This window comes from Ambystoma mexicanum, chromosome 2q (assembly GCF_040938575.1).
Source record: "Ambystoma mexicanum isolate Mex_15411 chromosome 2q, UKY_AmexF1_1, whole genome shotgun sequence".
Classification (NCBI taxonomy): Eukaryota; Metazoa; Chordata; class Amphibia; order Caudata; family Ambystomatidae; genus Ambystoma; species Ambystoma mexicanum.
In genome coordinates, this window is record NC_090924.1 from 58,077,137 (window position 1) to 58,101,489 (window position 24,353).

The window sequence follows — 24,353 nt, forward strand, 5'->3', positions numbered from 1 at the left end:
AAATGTGTGCTAATAAAACTGCCGCCTTGTTATGCCACAAATGGAGAAGTTGGTCTGGCCTCAGTTATTTAGACAAAGTGGGCTGCAACGGATGGTCAGTAGCTCGCCGGTTGCGGGTGCGGGGGGGGCGAGTGGGACCCAACTCCTCATGTTGTAGAAGCAGGCCAAAAAAGCAATGGGAGGAAGAGGAAGACTTTGACTTGGAGTAATGTTTTGTGCCGTCTGCCCTGACCCCTTATGATAGTCGCAGGCATTTCACATCACACTGGCACTAGCGTTGGGACTGCCCCAGGCCCCGGGCCGTACGAAGTATGGCATGATGAAGGGCCTGGGAGGTTAGGCGCAGGGTGGGGGGAAAAGGCGCGAAAGCCAAGGGGAGGGGTGACCAATTGGCCCCCTCAACCCAGCGTTGCTAGGAAATGGCACAGGAACAACAAGGAAAGGTGTGAGGGAAAACAGCAAGGGGGCCGGGGGAAGTCTGACCCCCCAAGGGAAGAACAAAGGGGCCTGGGGATATAAGTAGCCCAAGAAGAAGGCTACGAGTACAAACCAGGTAAGGAGCTCACCTCATTCGGGTAAGCTGCTAGGGCCTGGAAAAGGGGGAAGGAAAACGTTTACTCTTGCGGGTTGAATGCACTTTTTCCCTTTCTTGTTTACTTTTTGTGAATGGCAGAAACGAGGGATTGTTTCTTCCACCTACCTCCCAGGATCGCCAGAGCCACCGTGTGAAGAGGACCGAAGGGAGATGTGAGGGCCGTGGAGGAACGGGAGACCAACACGGGATCAGAAGCCAGAGGTCTGCGTGGAAGGACCAGCTGGCGTGCGCAGTGAGGAGACCAGAGAAATAAGCGGGGCGGGCTGCAGCGTCAGGGTTTCAGTGTTGTGACAGGAGCCTCCAGCCAGTGAAAGAACGGGCGGCCAACGCAGCCGGAGGTCTGAAGGAAGGATCAGCCGGCATGCAGAGATGAGCCGCATCGTGATAACGGCAGCCAGCCGGGCGGGGAACGCGCTTTTGGTATCCTGAGGAGCAGCAGAACCACTACAGGCCCCTGCAAGGAGGGAGGAGGGTGGCAAAACAGCATCGCCCGGCCGGGTGCAGGCACAGGAAGGAGCGGCGAAAAAAGGAGGCGGGGCCCGAGCATCTGAAAGGAGCAACAACACTCGAGACAGACCCGGTTGGGGAGACACAACAAAAGTTTAAAGGGACAGGCACGATTTAAATAAGTTTCGGTGGGACACCCAAGGAAGCATTGTGACTTGGGCATTAAAGATTGGGGGTTCGAGCCAATCCACCAACATAAAAATTTTGGAAGTGTGTGAGCAAGAGAGCGGCAGTTTTAGCAGCGGGCACAGACGAAGAAAGCAACAAATAAGAAAAGAACAGCAGCTAGCCGGACACGGTTACCTCGAAACTCTGAAAGGCGGCATCTAATTTGGGTTATTTCAGTGCCTGGAGGGACAGAAACACGGCACAATTTGAACACATAGTATCATCAGGAGAAGGAGCAGAAAGAAAGCATTCAAACAAGAAGAATGGCGGAGGAAAGAGCAAGAAGGGCACAGGAATTCAGCGAATGGGCCAGAAAGGCGGAAAAAGAGTATGGGGCACAATGGGTGCTGGAAGTCATGCAAAAGGAGGAGAGGGCAAAGGTAATGTCACCTTTGCTGATAGAGAAGTCCAGCAACAGTGAAGGAGAAAATGCAGTACCACAAGGTCAGAAGAGGGGGAGAGAAGAGCCAAGGAGATCGCAAGACCAGACAGAGGCACCCAGGAAGAGGAAGAGGAAGGAAAAGAATAAAGGTACTGTGAAAAATGATGATAAAGTGGGGAGGCAAATTGTTAAGATGTTGAAAACCTGCATCACGGGTACGGGTAAGATGCCCTAAACCAGTGGCAGGAAGGGCAGAGGGCATAGGGGACCCAGGGAGGAGCAAGGGGTTTCATCATCCGAAGCAGAGAGCTGTGATGATGAGGAGAGGGATCACCTGAAGGCATGGGTGAAATGGAAAGGTGTTGTAAGCAAGGAAAAGCAGAGGGGCGCTGGGCCATAGGGGAAAGGTAGAGCGGCAGGGGGGCAGGGTCGGACCCCATAGAGACCCCGGTCCCAACACCTCAGGGGGCACCAATGGTACCGAATCCAGAAGGGGTCCTGCAAGGTACCAATCCCCAGGGGACAACACCCGGCCAGCCATTAGCACCTGTAGGAGCAACTGCAGTATCAGTGGCAGGGAACCCACCACAGGGGGTGGTACCACCAGTGGTAGCGGCTGCAGTTAAGGAAGGGGGGCCAGCCATGACTGACGATGGCAGACCAACAATGGGAAACGATGCACAGGGCCGGTCCATGAAGGCAATGGCATGGTATATAAATGGCAAGGTAAAGGAAAAAATATGGAGAAAAGAGTTCATTGACATTTTTTCTCTGCTAGAATGTCAAAAAAGAGGGATGAATGTGTCAATAGAGGACATAAAAGAAGATGAGAAAGGCCTACTGAGGAGGGTAACAGTAGTAAAGACCTTTGACAACTGGATAGCAGCCTTTCAGATAATGTCCACCATTATATTGCAGAAATACCCAGAGGACGGGGTAGCATTAGTCGCATATCAACAGATGGTGTTAAAAGTGTACAAGGCATTCAGGGGGGATGCATGGCAGGAGTATGACCACGAGTTTAGAAAAGAAAATGGATTGCTTCCCAGAAATGGGGTGGAACGAAGAAAACTTTAATCTCTACATATTTAACGTATTGAAAGAAAAATGGGACTCCAGGGAACGGAACTCGGGAGGGCAGCAGAGAAGGCGGCACGTGTCCAGGAACGGATGCCTAAGGGTAACAAAGACTTGGTAAAGAGAAGCCTTGGTAAAGAGAAGCCTTGGGCATCTACAAAGCTGGACACAAAGTGCCCAAAAGCACATTATTGTGATATATGTTTTATTGTGTATTTTCTGTAAGAAAATAAAAAGCCTACGACCTATAACTTTTCCACAACAAAACTGGTCTGCTATTTTATTCCATAGGTAGGGATCAGGTAACAAGAGCAAAGGGAGCCCACACTACTCAGCCTAAGCCTCTGAATATTGACCCATTCGCCACCCACACTCTGCGCCCAGGGTCGCTAACATTAGTGCAGGAACCGTGTAACATTAACGGGATGGCTCCACGGACATGTAATCGTGCAACAAACAGTGCATACGGATGTGGATTGTTAATACAGCCCAGGTCAGAAACTAAACTCCCTCCTGCCACCCAAAGAATAGCTTGTACTTGTATAAAATTCTGCAGTGCTCACCTGAGCGGCATTTGAAGGGACAGAGCCTAAATTTGGGGTTGCAAACCTGCAGCATGTGCACTAACCCACTCAGGCAATTCTACCCCTTTGACAAATGATTTGGTGTTGACAACAAGAGAATATAGTGGCTCTTCCATCCCACCACCAACCTCGGGGGCCCTCCCAAAAAAGGCAGAGCGAGGCCCAGGCTCTTGTGTCAGGACTGCATGCAGCAGGAGTTACTTGCTCAGAAGACCAGATTTAAACACGTTGGCCTTTAAATCCAGGCGTTCCATATGTTAATATCCCCGCATTTACCCCATAAATTATCCCCACAAATAATGTTGCCTATGGCCTTTCCCGGCGACCGTATATATGGCGACATTAGTTGTGGGGATATTATTACCCGATACCAATCCAGGATGGTTTAAACTATGGCTAGGCTCAGCAGATTTTTCCCCCCAAAAAATGGGTCTGGCCACAAACGTGATAACTGAATTGCCCTCCGCCACCCCAAAAGAAAAAACACCCCAGTCCCTGGTGTGACCCCCCAGTACATTTGAACTGACAGCAGATTCGTTTCCCGCGCACTCTGTTGGGGCAAGCAATGAATGCATGTGGCTGTTACCTGTGGAAGGCAGAGGATAGCTGAGCTGGAGGGTGCGCGGAGGATGGGGGAATCCAGTGTCCATGCCGTGCGGTGCACAGCCAGGGTGCTGGGGGCGAGGGCATGGCAGACCTCAGCCGCCCAAATCCTTTCAAGAGCTGCCTAGCGCATCCCTCTCAGCTACATGGATTGCCATGCTTTGCTTTCTGTGGCAATTGCCATTTTCTAGTTCTTACCCTGTTTGAAAATCACATCTACGCGCAGGCGCGTATACGTGCGAGTGTGTTGGTGAAAATAAAATACACACACGTATAGGTTTGATTTTCAAAAAACGGTTTATAACTAGTAAATGGCATTAAGGCCACAGATAGCAAAACAGCGCTAGATAAAGATGGGTGTTTGCGGCAATGTGACTTTCAGGATTTCAGGTGTTGGGGCCGCCGGATTTAGAGCGCCTAGAGGCACTGACAGTCATGTAGAACTAGGCCACGCCAACTGCATGGAAATCTTGGCTCCGCTTGAACTCCCGCGCCTCACAGTGCCCCCCCCCCCCCACTCCCCACACACACACAGTGGGTTTTGGGGTGCGATAAGCAGCACCCCTAGTTAATTGCATTCTGACACTTGTAGTTCTCCGGGTCGAAACCCCCTCCCCCCAATGCCAACACTGGCTTCTCCAATCTGCGAAATCCCCAACTGGCATCCACCCAGTCATGTGCCCAGAAGCCCCTTACCTGGCTGCTGCCACGGATCCGGGGAAGGCCAGTCCTTGCGCCTGCAAACCTCTCTCCTCTCCCCTGCGAGGAGGCGGTATTTATACACGGTCCCTGTGCAGGCGGCTGACAAATATTTGACGGCCATATTGTCACAGGCGGCTTGGCAAACAGAGCCCCGGCTCGCTGTTTGCGCCCAGCAACGGGGGGAGACGGGAGAAGGCAGCGGCTGGGGGCGGAAGGCCGGCCTGGCATTAATGGCCCCTCACCAGGCGACTCTCGAGTGCTGTGCCTACACGTTCAGCTATTAATGCCCGAGCTGCAGATGCTGGGCGAGATGCGGGCCCTTGTGGCGAGGGCGCTTATCGCTCCCTTGGATTTCAGGCGCTATCAGGTCCTGGTCAAATAGGCGTAAAATTAAATTTCATGCTATTTTGACTCCTGGAGTAGGCATCTTGAAAAAGAACATACAGTAATGCTTATCAAACAGAGCTAGTACAAACAGCACACCTGATCGTAATGGGCAAAAGAGTCCCAGGCGGAATCGGCGCTTCCTGATAAAATAACAGGGTTTGGTTAAACACACAGACAATTACTGCCAGCGCCGGCGAGAAGGAGTCCAGTAACTAGACAATGTGCCAACGCTCTCCCTTTACACACCCCGCGACTACCAACAAACCACCTTCATCCCACCCATCTGCAAAACCAGCCATCTAAACACGGCACACATACACAGCATGTTTATACAAAGCACCCACCCCAAAACACCACCCATAGGAAATCAATCTGTAAGCAACCCACCTACGAAGCAAACACCTGTACACTTCGCACCTTCACACTATCTATACACACCGCCTATAAGTCACCCATCCATCCACAAAGCATCCACCTACACATCTGCAGAACCTCCATTAAACAACCACCATCCACCTAAAATCGACCGACTACAAGCCCAACATCTACAACCACCAACCCACACACAAACTATATGACATGCACACAGAGCCATCTATACACCACCGTTGAACCATCCTTGTACAACCAACCCATCTGCACACAATCCAGTTGTAAACGAAACCATCCATTTACAAACCACACACACACACTCGCCATCCTTAAATCACCCAGCTGCAAACCACCCATCTACAAACAAGCCAATCCTCAACCATCCATCTACAAACAAGCCAATACTCAACCATCCATCTACAAACAAGCCAATACTCAACCATCCATCTAAAAACGAACCAATCTCCAACCATCCTTCTACAAACAAGCCAATCTCCAACCACCCATCTACAAACAAGCCAATCTCCAAGCACCCATCTACAAACAAGCCAATCTCCAACCACCCATCTACAAACAAGCCAATCTCCAAGCACCCATTTACAAACAAGCCAATCTCCATCCATCTACAAACAAGCCAATCGCCAACCACCCATCTACAAACCACCCATCTACAAACAAGCAAACATGCCAATCTCCAACCATGTATTCATTGTTTGCCTGTTGGGTGCTTATACACCAGGTAAATACAGTTTCAAAGCGCCCACAGGGAGAGCGCAAGGAACAAGGGAATGAAATACATTACAAAACATTTAATAGGAGAAGTGGAGGGAAAAGGGAAGAAAGGACAAACCTACAATGCCTTGTGAGTATTCAGAATGTGCAAGTGCAGCAAGGAAGAGGGCAGAGGGGGTAAGTGGTGGGGAGTCCAGCTCATTGGGGAGCCACAGACGAAGTGCTTGGGTTGTTGAGTGCTACACAGCCAAAAGCCACGTTATGTGTAAGTGCAACCCTCCAGAGTGGAGGGTGTACCAAGGTAAGTGCTGACAGTAGACAGGAGCTGGGCCGATTGGGAGTGGGTGACAGGAGCCCCAAGGATGCATAAGGGCCCGGACACCAATCATAGCAACTGTGGGATTCACAGAGGAGAGAAGAAGGGAAGGAGGAAGTAAAGAGAAATTTAAGAATCTCCTGCTCAAGGCACAGAAGGAGGGGAGGCTGTTCCATAGAAGGGAGCCAGCTGAGGAAAGCGATCGACCACCTACCCTCTGTTTAGCAAAACATCCATCTGCAAACAAGCCAATCTCCAACCACCCATCTACAAACAAGCCAATCTCCAACCATCTATCTACAAACAAGCCAATCTCCAACCATCTATCTACAAACAAGCCAATCTCCAACCACCGTTCTACAAACAAGCCAATCTCCAACCATCCATCTACAAACAAGCCAATCTCCAACCATCCATCTACAAACAAGCCAATCTCCAACCACCCATCTACAAACAAGCCAATCTCCAATCACCCATCTACAAACAAGCCAATCTCCAACCATCCTTCTACAAACAAGCCAATCTCCAACCATCCATCTACAAACAAGCCAATCTCCAACCATCCATCCACAAATCACCCATCTAACAAACAAGCCAATCTCCAACCATCCATCTACAAACCACCCATCTACGTTCAATCTATAAACCTCCTATCAACACGCCACATATGCTTCACCCGTAAATCACCCACCTGCAAAGCATCCCTCTATAAGCAACCCTTCTATAAACCACCCACCTATAACCTATTTACCTACAAACTACCCTACAAGCTATTGATATGAAAAGCAACCAGCCAGAAAGCACCCCAAACAACATTGATACATGATCTATCTACAAGCCATTTACTAACTGCCCACCTACAAACTATCAGTCTACAAAAAAACATCTACACAAAAAGCCTCTACAAACCATGTATCTGCCATAAAGAGGCATTCATTTACAAATCAACCATCAGCACATCAGCCATCAACCAATTGTCCCCACCCATTTAAAAACATCTACTGGGAAACTATCACATCTACAAACCACATGCAATTCTTCTGTAAACCACCCATCGACAACGTATCCATCTACAAACAATTTATATATAAACCACCCATCTTTATAAAAGCAATCTACAATCCTTCCATCCACACACACCACCTATTTACACATGAGCCACCTGTAAACGGTCCTCTATATGCTCACATATATAAATCACTGTTATACAAACCATTTGCAAATAATCTCATCTCCATACCATCCATCTACAAGCCACCCATCTAAACACAGTCTATATGTAAACCAGGCCTCTACAGATCTTCACACACACACTCAATTAATTTCCTACCTACAAACCACGATCTACAAAAAAATCAATCTATAAACCACAACTCCATAGACCACCTACCTTTAAACCACATCCTACAAACCACCGATGTACACATCATGCATCAAGCAAGAACCACTCAAGAAACCATCTATCTACAAATGATTGCGCTAAAACCATCCCATTTACAAACTACCCCACAACCTACCCATCTAGAAACAACATGTATACATCTTTCTCTACACACAGCCCACCTATAAATCAATCATCTACAAATCACCCATCTAAACATGATGCACACACTATTTCGTCTTATCACTATCCATATGCAAACCACCCATTAATAAATGTATGTCTAAACAACAATCTACAAGCCACTGAACTATATACCACCTTGTTATACATGGTCCAGTGACAAACCATGCCTCAATAAGCCATCAAGAACCCCCCCATCCGTAAACCACCCATTATAAACTATTAATCTGCACATGTTTCATGTATGAACGATCCACCAACACAACATCCGTCGGCAAAATATTAATCTACAAAAAGTTTCACAGTTAGAAACCATATATTTACAGAAAACACCCACAAACTATCCTATTGGCAAACTAGTCACCTACAAACCACCTATAAACACAATAACCCTCTGGCAACTATCATTCTACAAACTACCTAAATTCACACATGCTCCATCTGTAAATCACCCACCCACCTACAAACCATCAGTCTTACAGATCACCTGTCTGTAAACGATTCCCCCACAGTCTCCCCTACATACATCCAACTACAAACCCATTTTCTACAAACCACCTACCTACAAAATATCCATCAATGAAATGCCCATTTTCAAACCAGGCATCTACATGAACCATCTCCAAATAGCCCATCAAGAAAGCGTCCATTTACAAACCACCCATCTACAAGCTGTCCATTGAGAAATACTAAATCTACGACCTATCCCATTTATGCAAAATGCACCTACAACGCACACATCAAAAAAAAAATCTACCAATAAATGAGGAGCTTATATACAAACCACACATGTGCCTGAAAACCAATAGGTTAACCACCAATCTAAAACAATCCACATACACACAATGCATCTACTACCTTCAATGTTCAAAAACAACCTGCAAACAATCCAGCTATAGACCACCCATGTATATTTGGTAAATTGGTAATCCATCATCAATGGACTTTGACTCTATAAACACCTTCCTACAAAAACACTCATCTACAAATCATCCATCCAGCTCTAGATGGTACAATGCCACTGTTAGTCCTTTGCCCGTTCATTAGGGTTTTGCTTATGCACCAAATTATCTTGGGGCCAAAAAGACTAGGACCGCTCCCTGCCAGGTTTCCCTGCGTTGTAGGAGTTAACCCCACCTCCCTTCTAGCATTGTTCGGCCAGTAGTCGAGACCATAGTCCATTCCCATCTTGAGTTGGCCAATGTATTCTTATCAGGAGTTTCAAAATGTGTTTGAAGACCTCTCACATTGGTCTTTCACACCGCTGCTCGCCTAGCGGTCAGACATTTCTCTGATTCTTACCTCTTCACACTGGCAGCCATTTGAATCTCTTGTTCATTTAAGCTACGCTGTATTATTCTTAAAACAATTAGATCACAACAACCTTCTAAACTTGCTGCACACCCACTCCACCGCTGGTGGGTCCTGTCAAAAATGGAGAGAAGCTTTTTGGCGCGAATGCATTCCTCTTGAGTGCAAGGCAAGCTACCTCTTCTGTCATTTACCATGTCTGGCTCACCCTGTCGGGTTACCTGTGTCTCGCACCCACGCTTTCTGTTCACATAATGATCTGATAACATTTCTTTATCCAAACATCCAATGGATGTTTTAGATATTTTTTTAATTAGCATATTGGATTGTAGATGTCTCCAATTTACAAAAAAATATAATTGTACATTATCTTTTTTGCACAGCGCTTAACATGCCTTTGGGTGCTTTAAATAAAATAAATGAAAATAGAAGAAACCAACCATCTACAATTTCATCTATGAACCAAACATCTACACACTACCCCATCTACAACTATTCCATCTATGAATTAAACATCTACACACCATCCATCTACAACTATTCCATCTATGAACCAAACATCTACACACCACCCATCGACAACTATTCCATCTATGAACCAAACATCAACACACCACCCATCTACAACTATTCCATCTACAAACCAAACATCTACACACTACCCCATCTACAACTATTCCATCTATGAACCAAACATCTACACACCACCCATCCACAACTATTCCATCTATGAACCAAACATCCACACATCACCCATCTACAACTATTCCATCTATGAACCAAACATCAACACACCACCCACCTACAATTATTCCATCTATAAACCAAACATCTACACACTACCACATCTACAACCATTCCATCTATGAATCAAACATCTACACACCATCCATCTACAACTATTCCATCTATGAATCAAACATAAACACACCACCCATCTACAACCATTCCATCTATGAACCAAACATCTACACACCACCCATCTACAACTATTCCATCTTTGAACCAAACCTCTATAAACCACCCATCGACAACTATTCCATCTATGTACCAAACATCTGCACACTACCGCATCTACAACTATTCCATCTATGAACCAAACGCCTACACACCACCCATCTACAACTATTACATCTATGAACCAAACATCTACACACCACCCATCTACAACTTTTCCATCTATGAACCAAGCATCTACACACCACCCATCTACAACTATTCCATCTATGAACCAAACATCTATGAACCAAACATCTATAAACCACCCATCGACAATAAGTTCCTCTGTAAACCACCTAGTACAAATAAAACATACACACACACCATCCATAAATCACCCACCTGCACACCACCAATTTTCAGAGCACCCATATGAAAATCACCAACCCACAAACCATAACCCTAAAAGTCACACAGATCCAAATGATTAATCAAGAAAGCATGCCTCAACAAAGTATCCATCTATGAAACACCCCTCTATGAATCACCCATCTACAAACCCTTTACCCACACACATTTCTGCTATTAAAAGCCACCTAGATACCACCCATGAACGAAGATTCCATCTATACACCAACTTTTGTTTTTCAAAATCAGAAAATACAAATATAAATGGCATGAAGAGAGACAGACACAAGAGAAAAGACAATGTATTCTACACAACTACACAGCAGTTATCCATGAATCAGTCTTCCACCTGTTGCCACTATTTCATTTGAGAATAATCTCCCATTGAGATAGGCCGCAAAGCATTAATACAGGCACATAATACAATCCTGTAACCACCTGCGCACGAATAGAGAATCAGTTAAACTGGCCAAATAGCCTAACACAAACCCCTACCATTTAGAACATTCTGACGTCCACCAGATCTTCCAGAATGAGGAACCTATTAAAGGAAGTTTAGAAAAGACTCTTAGACCAATCAAAATAATGTTCCCATCAACATGCAACACAGTCGTGCTACAATACAATAATCATAGAACTGACGAGAATGGATGAACAATCATGATCTCAAACATTCACAACTTGACATATCCCAGGAAGTGAATTCAATATCCTGGCCAATAGCAGCCAATCAATGACGTGGTACAAAAGAAGAAAATGGCGCACTCCATGGGCAATCAAGGAGCTTATGCATCAGTTCCGCAGCAGGCAGTTCACATTGTGGTTATCAATGATAATCTTTTGCTTAACTTTTTGATTAAACACACCCTTCAGTACTGTACCAACGTCTGAAGCACACTGGCCCCCCAGCTCCTCTTTGCCAGGCAGAAAAAACGCTAGCGGGTCTCCCTGTGGCCCGGTTACTTTTGAGTCCACTGTGCACTTTGCCCCCCCACCTCCCCCACCCTCCCTAATGGCTTGCTTCTCCAACCCTGCTCCGAGGTCTTCCCCCTCCTCCACGTAATCCCCCCCACACCTACCTGCATGCCCAAGTGTTCTTGGTCTTCTTTTTATGCCTCTGAGAGGGGAAGGAACGTTTTGCTCGCTTGTGCCCTTCCTCTAGCATTTTGCACGGGTGTTTGTCAGCCGCCGTGCAGACCTTACATAGACATGCTGAGGTAAAATAGCATTACAACCAACTTATGGTGTGCCAACCTGCAATGCTTGCCATGCCATTGACACTTATAATCTGGATCGGGCCGTAATGTGCTCTCTGACTCGATACAGTCAGCTATATATTGCTCCGGGCACGTTCACTTTCTTTTATATATTTATTTAATTATTGCTTTTTTTTTATTTATAACGCGCTTAATACCGACGAGTGGTTTCTGCCTCCCACACTCCTCTGTTAAAACCAGGAGGGAAAAAGGAACTCCCCGAATAGTGCCTGCCATTTTGGAATGCCAATTCCAGTTACTGTTTTGTCCAGCATACGCCAACGTATTTCCTATGTCCATGAATTATATCTCTGACTATATGTGCAATTATAACTAGTGCTATATTACAAGGGGGGGGGGGGTGGTGGGGGGTGTTCTGTATTCTTTGGTTGAAAACATAACTCCTAAGTGTAAGGATTGACTACTCCTATGGCCTCTCAGAGGCTGGCTAGAGCGGGATTCCTTGGTTCCCCTCAGAGTTGCTGCATTTCTTTAGTTTAGTCAGATTTATCATTCCCTAAAAAGAAAGATACATCGAGACTACAGTTCCCGGCATGCCTCACAATGGTCATCCTCTACCAGCAGAGAGGATGTTCATTGTACAGCAGGGGAGCCGACTTATGAAATTCCTAGGGGGTGCCCAAATATTGGAAATGACATCACCAGCGGTTATATGACCGCATTTGCACGTTGTCGCCAACTTGTTACGAAGGGGGTGGGGAGGATTGCTGAACAGGGGAAACATTGGTCAGCATGTACTGCATATACTAAAGTCAAGTAAGAAGGAGGTTTAAAACATCCAGTTGCATTCCAGTAGGCCAACGCTGCCCCTAATCCACCCTTCTATAATCATGCAGTTTGTAGTAGCCCTCAAAAGGCAAAGCAACACAACTAGGATGGGAGGACGAAATGCCGTCCTATCCTGTGAGTGTGTCAAACCTCAGAGCAAAGACTGTGCGTGTGCCTCATACCTTGGAGCACAATCTCACTAATTTGGTGCAAATCTCGCAAGTGGGTGCTTGGGAATCCCCTGCGTGTGTGTGGGCTGCAGACGCCGGATCACATGCTCACTTCTTCAGTGTGAAACTCTGGCCAAGGATCTTTGGGCAAGCATTCAGGATGGGTCTCACACCTTTAAACAGTGTGCTATATTGAGCGGGCACCTCACTCCTTGGAGAATAGTATACCTGCTGCTGGTATTTCTCACAACAACTGAACATACAGTTTCACTCTTGGTCATCTCAGTGACTCCATGTATATTAATGGAGTCAGTCTCCCATCTGGGAAGACAATTATATTTTTGTTAAAACACTCTGAATTCTCACTCCAGTTTTCTCGATCTATAGATCCATACCATATTCATTCATTGTGTGTGCAGGGGTGATAACTTGTGTCTGAGAGAGCTCATTCTTTCATTAAGGAGAGATAAAGGGGTAACAACCCCCTGTATGTGGCATCAGGCTCATTTTGATCCATGGCCCCTCACTCCAGAATAAGTGAACAGGTTTTAAGACCCTCCTGATTCTGCTATCCTACAGGCTCGAGCCTTCTATCCCTTGCCGTATCACAGCTTCCAACATTCTGAGCGGCAGCTTATGGACAGCACGCAGCTCGGGACATGCCTGTTGCCAATTGAATGTAGCCATATCTACTATTTAGCCACTGGGAGAGTGCCATGAACCCACATTGGTGGTGAAGAAGCACTCAACATACAGAACACAATGGTATAGTGTTGCAGTCCTGCTGAGAAATGACAATTTGGTCTGTTTAAATGTAAAGCAGAGTGGCTGAGAAGTACACGCACTGTGCCATTAAAAATAAAGCAGCTGTGGAGGGTGCAAGTGTTGTTTCGGTGGCATCAAGAGTATGCAATTCCCTGCGGGGTAGTGTTGGTCATTTCCTATTGAAATATAGTGCCATTAAAAGTGAAGCTTTCCAGTAAGCTGGATCAGTGCTGCCCCATAAAAGGTGTAGAAGCCTCTGTGAGAAGTGGCAGTACTGTCCCAACGGTGAGAAGTGTAGTATTTTCACATTAACTATGCTTAAGCACTTTGGGTTATTGAATAGTGCTGCTACATTCTGAGTAATTCCATCCCTTTAAATATATTAGCTCTTGTATAACCACGACAGTGTTGAGTTATTCTGATGATGATGAAGATGATATCAGACTTGCTCAATAGTTCTGGTTCTCTATCATTAAATGTACTTCAGATCTTCAGAGTTTCGGGAGGATAACTTGGGGGCAACATGCTCGCCTTGGAAACACAGATGTACAAATACACTCAACCCAAAGGGATTTTTAGAAATTGAGGGACAGACGTGCTTTTCATCTGTTCCTCCATTTCTAAAAATCGTGTACAAATACACCCAACCCAAAAAGATTTTTAGAAATTGAGGGACAGACTTGCATTGCATCTGTGCCTCCATTTCCAAAAACCGTTTTGGGTTGGGTGTACCTCTACATCTGTGCACCCCTCTTGCGAAGAGTGGTGCACAGATGTACAAATACACCCCAAAACGTTGTTTAGAAATTGAGGTACAGACTTGCTTTACATCTGTGCCTCCATTTCTAAAAATCGTTTTGGGTTGGGTGTACCTCTACATCTGTGCACCCCTCTTGCCAAGAGGGGTGCACAGCCCCGACTTCATTCCGCCGGGGGTGCCCGGGCCCGGAGCCCCGCGTACTCGGCGCCCCTGTTGTACAGTATAATACTGGCAGAACATTAAAAGGCCAAAGCGCAGGGATCAATTCTTACTAAGCTAAACCTAACCTCACCTTTTTAACAGACACCTACGCCGAAAGATGGGGAATCGCCAGAGTTCCCAGAACGCTGCACACAGACAGGAATTAATCCACGAGCATGTTAAGAAAACACTATGCCTTCAGAGCAAGGAGCCAACCACCTGCTGTTGGATGAAACGGCAAACCACACTTGCGATTGGAACACTGCACACAACAGAGCCAGGTCCACACACATGTGCAGATCCAAAATAGCACGCATTGCCCGGCCAGTGTTTAAATGCTTATGGGCCACCCGCTAACCAATCTCGACTTATATTAAGACCTGCCCAAAGCTAAAAGAGAGGTAATAAGTCCATGTTTCAAATGAAAAGTGACGAGGAAGCCAGTCACATGGCCAGTGCTATAAAATGGCTGGAAAACACCAGCAGGGGGCTAAAAGTGGAAGCAGAAGCGTGTAAGGAAGCAGAGATGCTTTCATCCCCTCCATGGAGTCACAGGGAGATCACTGCTTGGGAAAGAGGTAGACCACTTACAAAGTTATGCCAGATGTCCTATCAAAATCAACAACCAAGAGGAAATATGGTATGGCCCTACTCACCAAAGCTGATACTAGAAAGACAGAACTCCCCTCCCCCTGCCAAGAGGGTGAGAATATTGTATGCTTGTAACAGAACCTGAACGGGGGAGGGGTGATCAATTATTTTCAAGGGTGTTGTGCTGAGAACATCAAACATTGTGGAAAGATCTAGGATACGTTTTGCTTGGAGATATCTTGCTGCCAATTTGTCAGCCCTCCTCCGTTAGCCCCGGACTCCCTCGTATCTCTGCTCCCCTCATTGTGTACTTCCTCCTATGACTTGTAACATGCTCTGTTGCGTCACAAAGCTAGATCCATGCTCAATAAAGACCCTTGTTAAGACGGATTTCTGAACTCTGTCCTGGTGGCGCAGAAGTTCAGAAGGCCAACCTAATTACTTGGAACAGGGTAACCTCTGGACGAGCCAGACCAATCAAGGTAGCGATCGCGGCGGTCAAGACTAGGTCTCAAGAGGGGTGAGGGTGACTGAAAGCCCGCAATGAGCACACAAAGCAAGAGCGCTTACAAACTACTCCAAACAGTTGTTATATCAAAAATATATACACATTTATTTTAAGGCCTTTAAAATAATGACCGTAGCGAGAAAATCACAATAACACAATATTAAGCCAACACATACCATATCAACACAATATATATACAAATACGACAGTCGCAAGCGTTATATGCACGAAATGTGTAGTCCACCTGAAAGGGAAGGAAAACAGGCAGTGCGATAATGCTTTAGACTCAGTTCGCCTTCAGAGGCACCTAACTAGATGGAAGTCCGAGCCCTGCGAAGAGTGGAGCCTTGGGCTCAAAGTACCTGCACACGCTGGTGCCAACGGGCAAAAGGAGAAGCTCTTCGGAGGAAGTCAGGCAGTTCGGGTTAGTGCACAACAGAAGAAGAACAGGTTCCGTGACTCAAGCGCAGCCTCCACAGTGAGCAGAAGCAGAGCGCGAGTACGAACAAAAGGGTGCTGTTTTTACACAGCGGGGAAAAGCAATGGGCTACTGCAGGAGGGCGACCAGATCCTAGCTATACTACTCACCGGTCCCCGATGCAAGCAGACCCAGGCTTCTCCACGTTAGTTTCAGCAGCTGGCAGGTTCAGAAGAGCCGGGAATGCCTCGTCGTCGTGTAGAGAAAAAAGATGTCCCAATCGAAGAAACCTGCACAGTTTTGTCACCACAGCAGGGCAACGGAGCGGCCGTGTGTATCTGAGCCAAATGTACACTACTCACTTCAGACTTGGGAACGCCAAGTGTACTAAGCGTGTGAGAGTGACCAGGACTCGAAATACAACACAACCTGGCGGCGGTTACAGAGCAGGACTCCCTTGTAAGCTGGTCAGTCAACTGGATGGCCCAGAGACGCTTCGGAAGGCTTACTGGCAGGAGATGATGAAGTCGCCGAGAATAGCTGTTCCTGCTATTCCAAAGGTCGAAGCACCAGTACAGGCCTTCTGGTTCGATCAAAGGAGGAAAGGGTTTCACAGGACGACAGCAGTGCAAAGGAGGAGTCCTTCAGCGGGTCACCAGCGATTCCTCGGTCCAGCCTCTTGGTTGCAGGATACTTGGCTCCTGTATTCCTTCGTTCGTGAGAACTCAGGAGATCGACATGGTAGTGGTGTTTCCAGCCCCCTCTTATCCACGGTTCCCTTCGCGCCAAAACGGAGGGGAGCCAATGGGAGATCCGCTCATTAACACACACACCATTCGTGGACCAATCACGGACCACGGTGGTCCCAGGCATTCACACTACCCTAGACTCTCTGGCACCCAGGATGTGTATTGGGACCAGACATCCCAGCCCACACCCGGGAGGCACACAAAAGACATGTAGAAGCCTGCGAAAGCATCCGTGTTTCGCGGGAAAGTACATGCCCAAATAAGGAAGGCCCCGGGTCGCTCGACCTGGGGAAGGTGAAGGGAGCAAGACGGTCAGTGGACAGGACAAAGGAGCCTCGTGGTCTGGCCATTTTGGGAGCCAGGCCACCATTTTGGGTTCAGCGCGAAAAATGCGCTCAGAACGCCAAAAGGAGCTCAAAATACACAAAACGATCGCTGCCACCATTCCAGTCCCTGAATGACTTGCACCGATCAAATACCATCCTAAACGAGTATCTAGGGCCTGTAGAAGGCTAGAGACCCAAGAGAGCTGTAACTTAGCTTACAGTGCCCTCTTGTGTCATGTTGCACTAAAGCCGCAACATGATAAAAGAAACTACGGGAAACAGCGTTCCCCGGTACTGACTGTCTTAAGGGCATGTCAGTTTCCCCATAAGAAAAGGAGCGAAAGCCCAGAGGAGTGCGGCAGAAGGCTGCACTTCTCTGGCAAAGTCAAGAACAAGGTGAAAAACAACAGCAAAAAGTTTAGGGGTTGCCACATGGAAGGAAAATTACCTACAATTACGAAATCTTTCCTAACAACCCTCATAATAAGAGAATCAAAGATCCTAGAGAGACCGCTCCAAAATCCAAAGGTCTTGGAGAGATCTCAGAAACCTCCGAAAGAACCAGAGGTTATGGAGTGACCTCAGAAGATTTTAAAAGGCATCTACCCATGTGGGGCAAAGATGGACTTGTCGAATACATTGTCGACAATTACAGTTACCTGCATCCACCAGCCACTGACTGGCCAGCACCACGAACAATGGATGCCTGAAAGCACATTCTCTATCCAGTCTTCGTAGAGCTAGGAAGCGGAGCAGTGTGCAGCCATGACGAGGAGCAGGTAAGGAGATTGGGATGTTTAAGTGTTTTCAGGGTTGGGGGCAATGGGTGGCGTTAGTCCGGCTGGGTTGGAGTGCAGTCAGCGGGGTCTCCGGGCAGGGGATATAACTGCAGAGACACATTGAATGTACAGATGGGAGGGAGGATGGTGGAGCGTATGGGATTGAAACTCCCCATTAGCGAGGATGGTGGGTGCAGGGAGAACAGGGGATTCGACAATAGGAGATTCAACATACAGAGGAGTGGCAGAGGTGTTTGGTGGGCGGAAATGGGGGCTGCGTGACCTGACTGCTTTGGCTTGTTTGAATCCCACAGAACCGTCACAAGAACAAGAGGTTATGGAGCGGCCCAACAAATTTATGTTGACTAGCGATCCTGCAGATGTCAGTACAGTCAGTGAGTATACCCCGTAGGGGACCGCCCAGGAAAGGAGAATCATAGGCCATTGAAATACCTAAGCAAATAGTAAGAGAACCCGCGGTCATGAGAGACCTGAGAGAAATCAAAGTTCATGAATTGATCGAAGAGACTGGTGCTGAGAAAGATTTCTTGAGATTTGCGATAGTTGGGCTAAACTAAGGAACCGCAGCCGGGAACCTAACGCAGTGGGAGTGGATGTCATCTCAAACCCTAAGAGAAGTGTGTTCCAGGCCCAGATTGTGAAGAGAAGAGATCGCAGAGAAACGTATTAAAACTGAGGTCTGGCAGAGGTCTATATGAAGGATAGTGAGAATTGGAAAGGCTATAAGCAATCCGAAGACTTCTGAAGAGAACCTAACCTTGGGAGAGATTTATATTTTTATAGCATCATAGGTTTGTGTTCTAGAATAGGAAAGGACCTTGAAAGGACAGATTATGAATGCGTTTGTTTGCCAAACTTGGAGGAATCCTTGTTGTATCTTAGGCTTAGCCTGGAGGCAAAAGGACCTACAAAGAAGAGTCTTGGACTTTTTGTTGTCCATGACATTTGAATAGGTTCAAATCTGCCAGAATCCCCCCAAATGGAATTACCGTTATTTGCACTTGGTCCCGTGGGTTTACCACAGGATTAGAAGTGGTAGTTACTGAGTGTTACTCCATTGTGGATTTTTGACAGAATTACCACCGGCAGAATTACCGAGTGGTAATTCTGGTGCGGTAAAAGTGGCGGCAATGGAATTACTGCCACTTTCTTCCCACCCTGCATCGTAACGAGGCCCAAAATGTTTAGTGGGAACACATTTTCCTCTGTTTAAACAGTTGAAAATGAATCTGCCCGCCATTTCACTAAACAGAAGTCTATAAAAAGACAAATCTCCCCATTGCCTATTGTGGGCTTATCACATATGGATTCAAGCAGTTCTGTGACCTCAGAATTTCAGCCTCAGTCAGAAAATCGCTAATCTGCAAGTATATCTAAAATTTCGTTTATGCCAACCCAACATTCCACAAAAGTGATTTAAATGAATGAAGATTATCCCCCTCGTAAAGGAGCCTAATATGGCATAACCAAGTTGCCTTGCCCACCTTAACCAGTGGCTCAGATAAAATCCTATTTGAACGCTGGTTCCGCCAGAGACTAGTGTGCAGATGTAAGCGCAATATAGAAAATGAATGTCACATTTCTTCCATAACCTGCGGGCTCTTTAGCCTCTTCGTTTTGAAAACAGATTGGGTGACCACATTTAGTGTCCCCAACTCAGGCCTTAGAATCCTAGGAGAAGAGCAACTCTAACTGACACATTATGGCTGGCCATGCGCACAGTTGGAAGTTCAGGTATGACAATCTGCCATTCAACCACTCCACCTAGAGCTTCTGAAGACTGTGGCCAAATAAAGGATGCGAGTATGGCATTCAGTTTACACAGCTGGTCCGGGGGAAAACAGTTTTTCTAAGTTCTTGGAGCAATCTGGGCAAGATAGTAATTTTGATTAAATTCTGTCTAATAATAGTAAAGGTCGTTAGGACCATAGCTTGGTTATGCCTAGAGTCTATAGACTAACTCTCTCAACATTTTTATAATTTGGTAGTGGTCGGGCTTCTATACAGGTATTAAATGTGACACTTTGGGCGTGATTCAGAGTTTCATGTTATTACCTATGGTAATACTGCAAAACACATTTATCTTTGCTGTATGCAGTAATTACCAGGTATCTGGAAACGTCTTCATAATTCCACATTATGCAGCTCTTTCGATTGTTCCCCACTTCGGAGTGCCTTAGGGCGCCATGGGGTTTTGTAATTACAATATGCAGGAATGCTTTTCTGTGGGTGTAGCTACCTCCACGCAACAGCAGGCGCAAATAAGAGTTTCGAAAACAAGATTCAGAATTTGGCGATGGAGTATAACATCCAGTAGTGGTAATTACCAGATCTTTTACCACTACGTCAAACTTGCAGTCGGCCATTTGAGTTTAAACTGGATTTAAAATAGAAAAAGTCTTAAACTACAAAGTGCATTGGGCCAAATTTAGAATTACATTCAAGAGTTGCATTAGCGATTGTACGTACCTTTTTAACTTGTCGCTGGGTTTTTGAGTGGTAGGGCCTGTCGCTTCTGGAAGCCATTATGTCCCCAGAAGTTGTGCACTGGGTAAATAGTGAGCCACCAGAGCGACATCCAGGGAAAACCATCATAGGGCAAAATAAACCTAGGCGATGTTAAGGTTCTTGAAATAGGGTAAGCAGGACAGGCTATCTTTCAAGGTCGACAGGAGAATACTCATCAAGTAGACAGCAGCAAGGTAGGGAAACGAAGGAATGGGTGAAGTAGGGAACAACCAGGATCTCACATGAAGAAATTACAAGGAGAACCAAGGAGGAAAAGGCAGGGGGGAGTCCAGGAAAGGAATAATGAAGAGAATCCAGTGTACACAGGAGGAACAAGGGAAAGTCCACTAGCAAGGGTTGCGACGCGAGGAATCGGTAAACCTTACTGCAGGTATAGCCAGCATCTTTTGCTCGCGTCTCTGTGTTGGTGGGTGCCATATTGGTGTGTGCATGAACGTCGTACTCGGTCCGCCCCGATCGGCATGCTGGAATGGGCAAAACAGCCGGGCAACATGGTGAGAAGACAGGTGCCACCTGTTCTACAGGGATCAGCACTGTTGAGATGGATTTCTGAACTCTGTCCTGGAGGGGCAGAGGTTCAGAAGGCCAGCCTAGTTTCTTGGAACAGGGTAACCTCTGGACAAGCCAGACCAATCAGGGTAGTGATGGCGGCGGTCAAGACTAGGTCTCAAGAGGAGTGAGGGTGACTGAAAGCCTGCAATGAGCAAACAAAGTAAGGACGCTTACAAATTACTTCAGGCAGGTGTTATATTAAAAATATAGACACATTTATTACAAGGCCTTTGTAACATCGACCATAGTAAAGAATCACGATAAAATTAAAGTAAACCAACACATCACAATCAATACAATATATATACAAGACCGAGGGGTCTAAAGAGTTAGAAGCATGAAATATGTAGACCACCTAGATGGGGAGGAAAACAAGCAGTGCAAGTAATCGTTAGACCCAGTTCGACATCAGAGGCCACCTAACTAGAAGGAAGTCCGAGCCCTACGAAGAGTGGAGCCTTGTGCCCAAAAGTACCTGCACAAGCGGGTGCCAACGGGCCAAGGAGTGTCTCTTTGGGGAAATCAGGCAGTTCAGAGAGGTGAACAAATGATGGCGAACAGACCTCCGCGACTCAAGCGCAGCCACCACTTGTGGGCAGAAGCAGGGCGCGAGTACGGAGAAAGGGGTGCTGCTTTTCAACAGCGGGGGAAAGCCACAGGCTTCTGCAGGAGGGAGACCGGTTCAGGGTATTGACTACTCACCGTTCCCCGATGCAGGCAGACCCAGGCTTCTCTGAGTTAGTTTCTTCGCTGGCAGGTTCAGATGCGATCAGAGGGACGTCTCAGTGCCGTGTAGATTCCGCGGCAGCAGAAGTCAGGGTCGAGGGTGTCCCAAACGCAGCGAACATGCACAGATGGTTACCTCAGCAGGGCAACTCAGCAGCCGCTTGTATTCCAGGCCCAATGTACACTTCTCACTTCAGACCTGGGAATGCCAAGTGTACGAAGCGTGTGAGAGCGTCGAGGGCTCGGATTTCAGCAGCAGCCAGACAGCCGTAACAGAGCAAGGTTCCTGTGTAGGCTGGTCAGTCCGCTGGATGGCCCAGGGACGCTTCCAAAGACTTACATACAGAAGTTGGTGAAGATGCCGAGAATAGTTGTTCCCACTATTCTAAAGGGTCGAAGCGCCAGTACAGGCCTTATCGTTCGATCAGAGGCAGAGGGGTCTCACAGGACGACAGCAGTGCAGGGTGCCAAACCTTCAGCGGGTCACCAGCGATTCCTCGACTCAGCTTCTTAGTTGCAGGATACTTGGCTCCTTCATCCTTTGTTCGTGAGAACTCAGGAGATCGACATGGTAGTGGTGTTTCCAGCCTCCTCTTATCCAGGGTTCCCTTCGCGCCAAAACGGAGAGGACCCAATGGGAGATCTGCTCACAAAACACTCACACCATACGTGGGCCTATCACGGACCATGGTGGTCCCAGGCATTCAAGACACACTAGACTCTCTGGCAACCAGGATGTGTATTGGGACCAGACATCCCAGCCCACATCCTGGAGGCTCACAACAGGCCTGTAGAAGCCCACGAAAGCATCTGTGTTTCACGGGAAAGTACATGCCCAAATGAGGATGGCCCCGGGTCGGCTCGACCTGGGGAAGGTGAAGGGGCAAGACAGTCAGCGGACAGGACAAAGAACCTCGTGGTCTGGCCATTTTGGAAGCCAGGCCACCCATATTGGCCAAACTCGAGAAGCGCGGTTAACAGGGCAAAAGGGAGTTCAAAACACAAAGAAACGATCGCTGCCACCAGTCCCATCCGTGACATACTTGCACAGTTCGTTAGAAATTCATCGAGAGTTACCAGGGTCTGTAGAATGAGAATGTAGAAGAGAGCGCGGTAATGTAAGTTACGGTGCACTCTTGTGCCATGTTGCGCGACAGCTGCAACATGAGAAAAGAACTACGGAAAACAACGTTTCCCGGTACTGACTGTCTTAAGGGCATGTCAGTTTCCCCGTAAGAATGGAGCGAAAGCCCGCAGGAGTGCGGCGGAAGGCTGCGCTTCTCTGGCAAAGTCTAGATCAGGGTGTAAAACAACAGCAAAAAGTTTGGGGGTTGCCACATGGAAGGAAAATTACCTACAATATGAAACCTTTCCTAACAAGCACCCGAGGGAATGTTTCGGTTGCATGACAAGTTGAGATTGATATATGGCAATATCATCTGTCCGTAATGACGCTACCAGTTTGTCCGCCTGTAGGAAATCTAAAACCTTGTACTCCTGCATTCTGCCTTAGGAATTCAGCCAAAACCTCCACATATAGAGAAAAAAGCAGAGGGGACATAGGGCATCCATGAGAGATACCTCCCATCACCCAAAATTAATCTGCCTGTTCATGTTTTACAACGACCCTAGCTTTTAGATCAAGATGCAATTGACACATAAGAAAAATTAGCCAATTCAGAAAAAACAAGTGTTGCATAATTGCCTAGAGAGAGACACCCATCTCACCAAGATCACAGGGCTTTTTTCATCATCAATAGTCATACAAGGTAGAGGCGAGGTTGCCTGGGCAGCAAAAGTAAATTGACATGGTTGACTTGTGAGTGTCCCGTCTGGACAGGGAGGATCAACAGACAATCGAAGAACTCACATTCTGGTTCCTTTCCCCACACAGAGATAAGCTCAGGGCTTGGGATTGACTGGTAATGTACGAGAGTTGAAAACTTGTTTCCAGATATGCTTAAACTTTCATAAAAACATGGTGCTAACTTGAGAGACCGGTTGGTCCAGAAAGACGTGGTCAGCAACCAGAGAGTTACAAGAGGCACACGGTTAGGAACTTTTCCATATATGCATTGCATCAATTGCAACAATGTCATTAAAGGTAACATTGTGTTTCATCCCAGGTCTGGGGCAAAGATATTTTTGAGATATCTTGTATTGTATTGTATTTATTTATAATGTGCACCTAACCCAGGGGTAGCCAGGCGCAAAGGCAGCAAGAGGGTTGCAAAACTTAGTTACATACAGTGGGGTGAGGTCCAGCTGCGGTTACAATGCCGGACGTATTACGCCAAATAGGAAGGGTAGAACATATACACTATAGGCAGTACTATATACATATTTACATTCAATGAGGTAACGAGCCGCATGGTAGTGGCGCATCTGGGCATCGGAAGGTCGTTATGAGTCGAGAGATTTGAGCCAGTGGATAGTCCTGGCTCTGAACTGGTGGTAGGGTAGGTCCTCCCTGCAGGTAGGAGGAAGGGAGTTCCAGAATTGCGCTGCTTTTACTGGAAACCTATTGCCTCCAGACATTGTACGTTTGAACCTGGGCACCAGAAGA

At 46.8% G+C, this 24,353-nt stretch overlaps 1 protein-coding gene and 1 long non-coding RNA gene across 2 annotated transcripts in view; one reads left to right on the plus strand and one right to left on the minus strand.

Annotated features, from left to right (window-relative positions):
• Positions 1-11,301, minus strand: part of PERCC1 (proline and glutamate rich with coiled coil 1) — a 42,873-nt gene extending 31,572 nt beyond the window's left edge. Inside the window, exon 1 of the mRNA XM_069646817.1 lies at positions 11,143-11,301. The gene's annotated coding sequence lies outside the window, so the exon portion shown is untranslated. The remainder of the gene's footprint in view (positions 1-11,142) is intronic.
• The window catches only part of LOC138569134 (uncharacterized), a 106,338-nt gene that overhangs the window by 67,861 nt on the left and 14,124 nt on the right, over positions 1-24,353 (plus strand). The gene's annotated exons all lie outside the window — the stretch shown is intronic.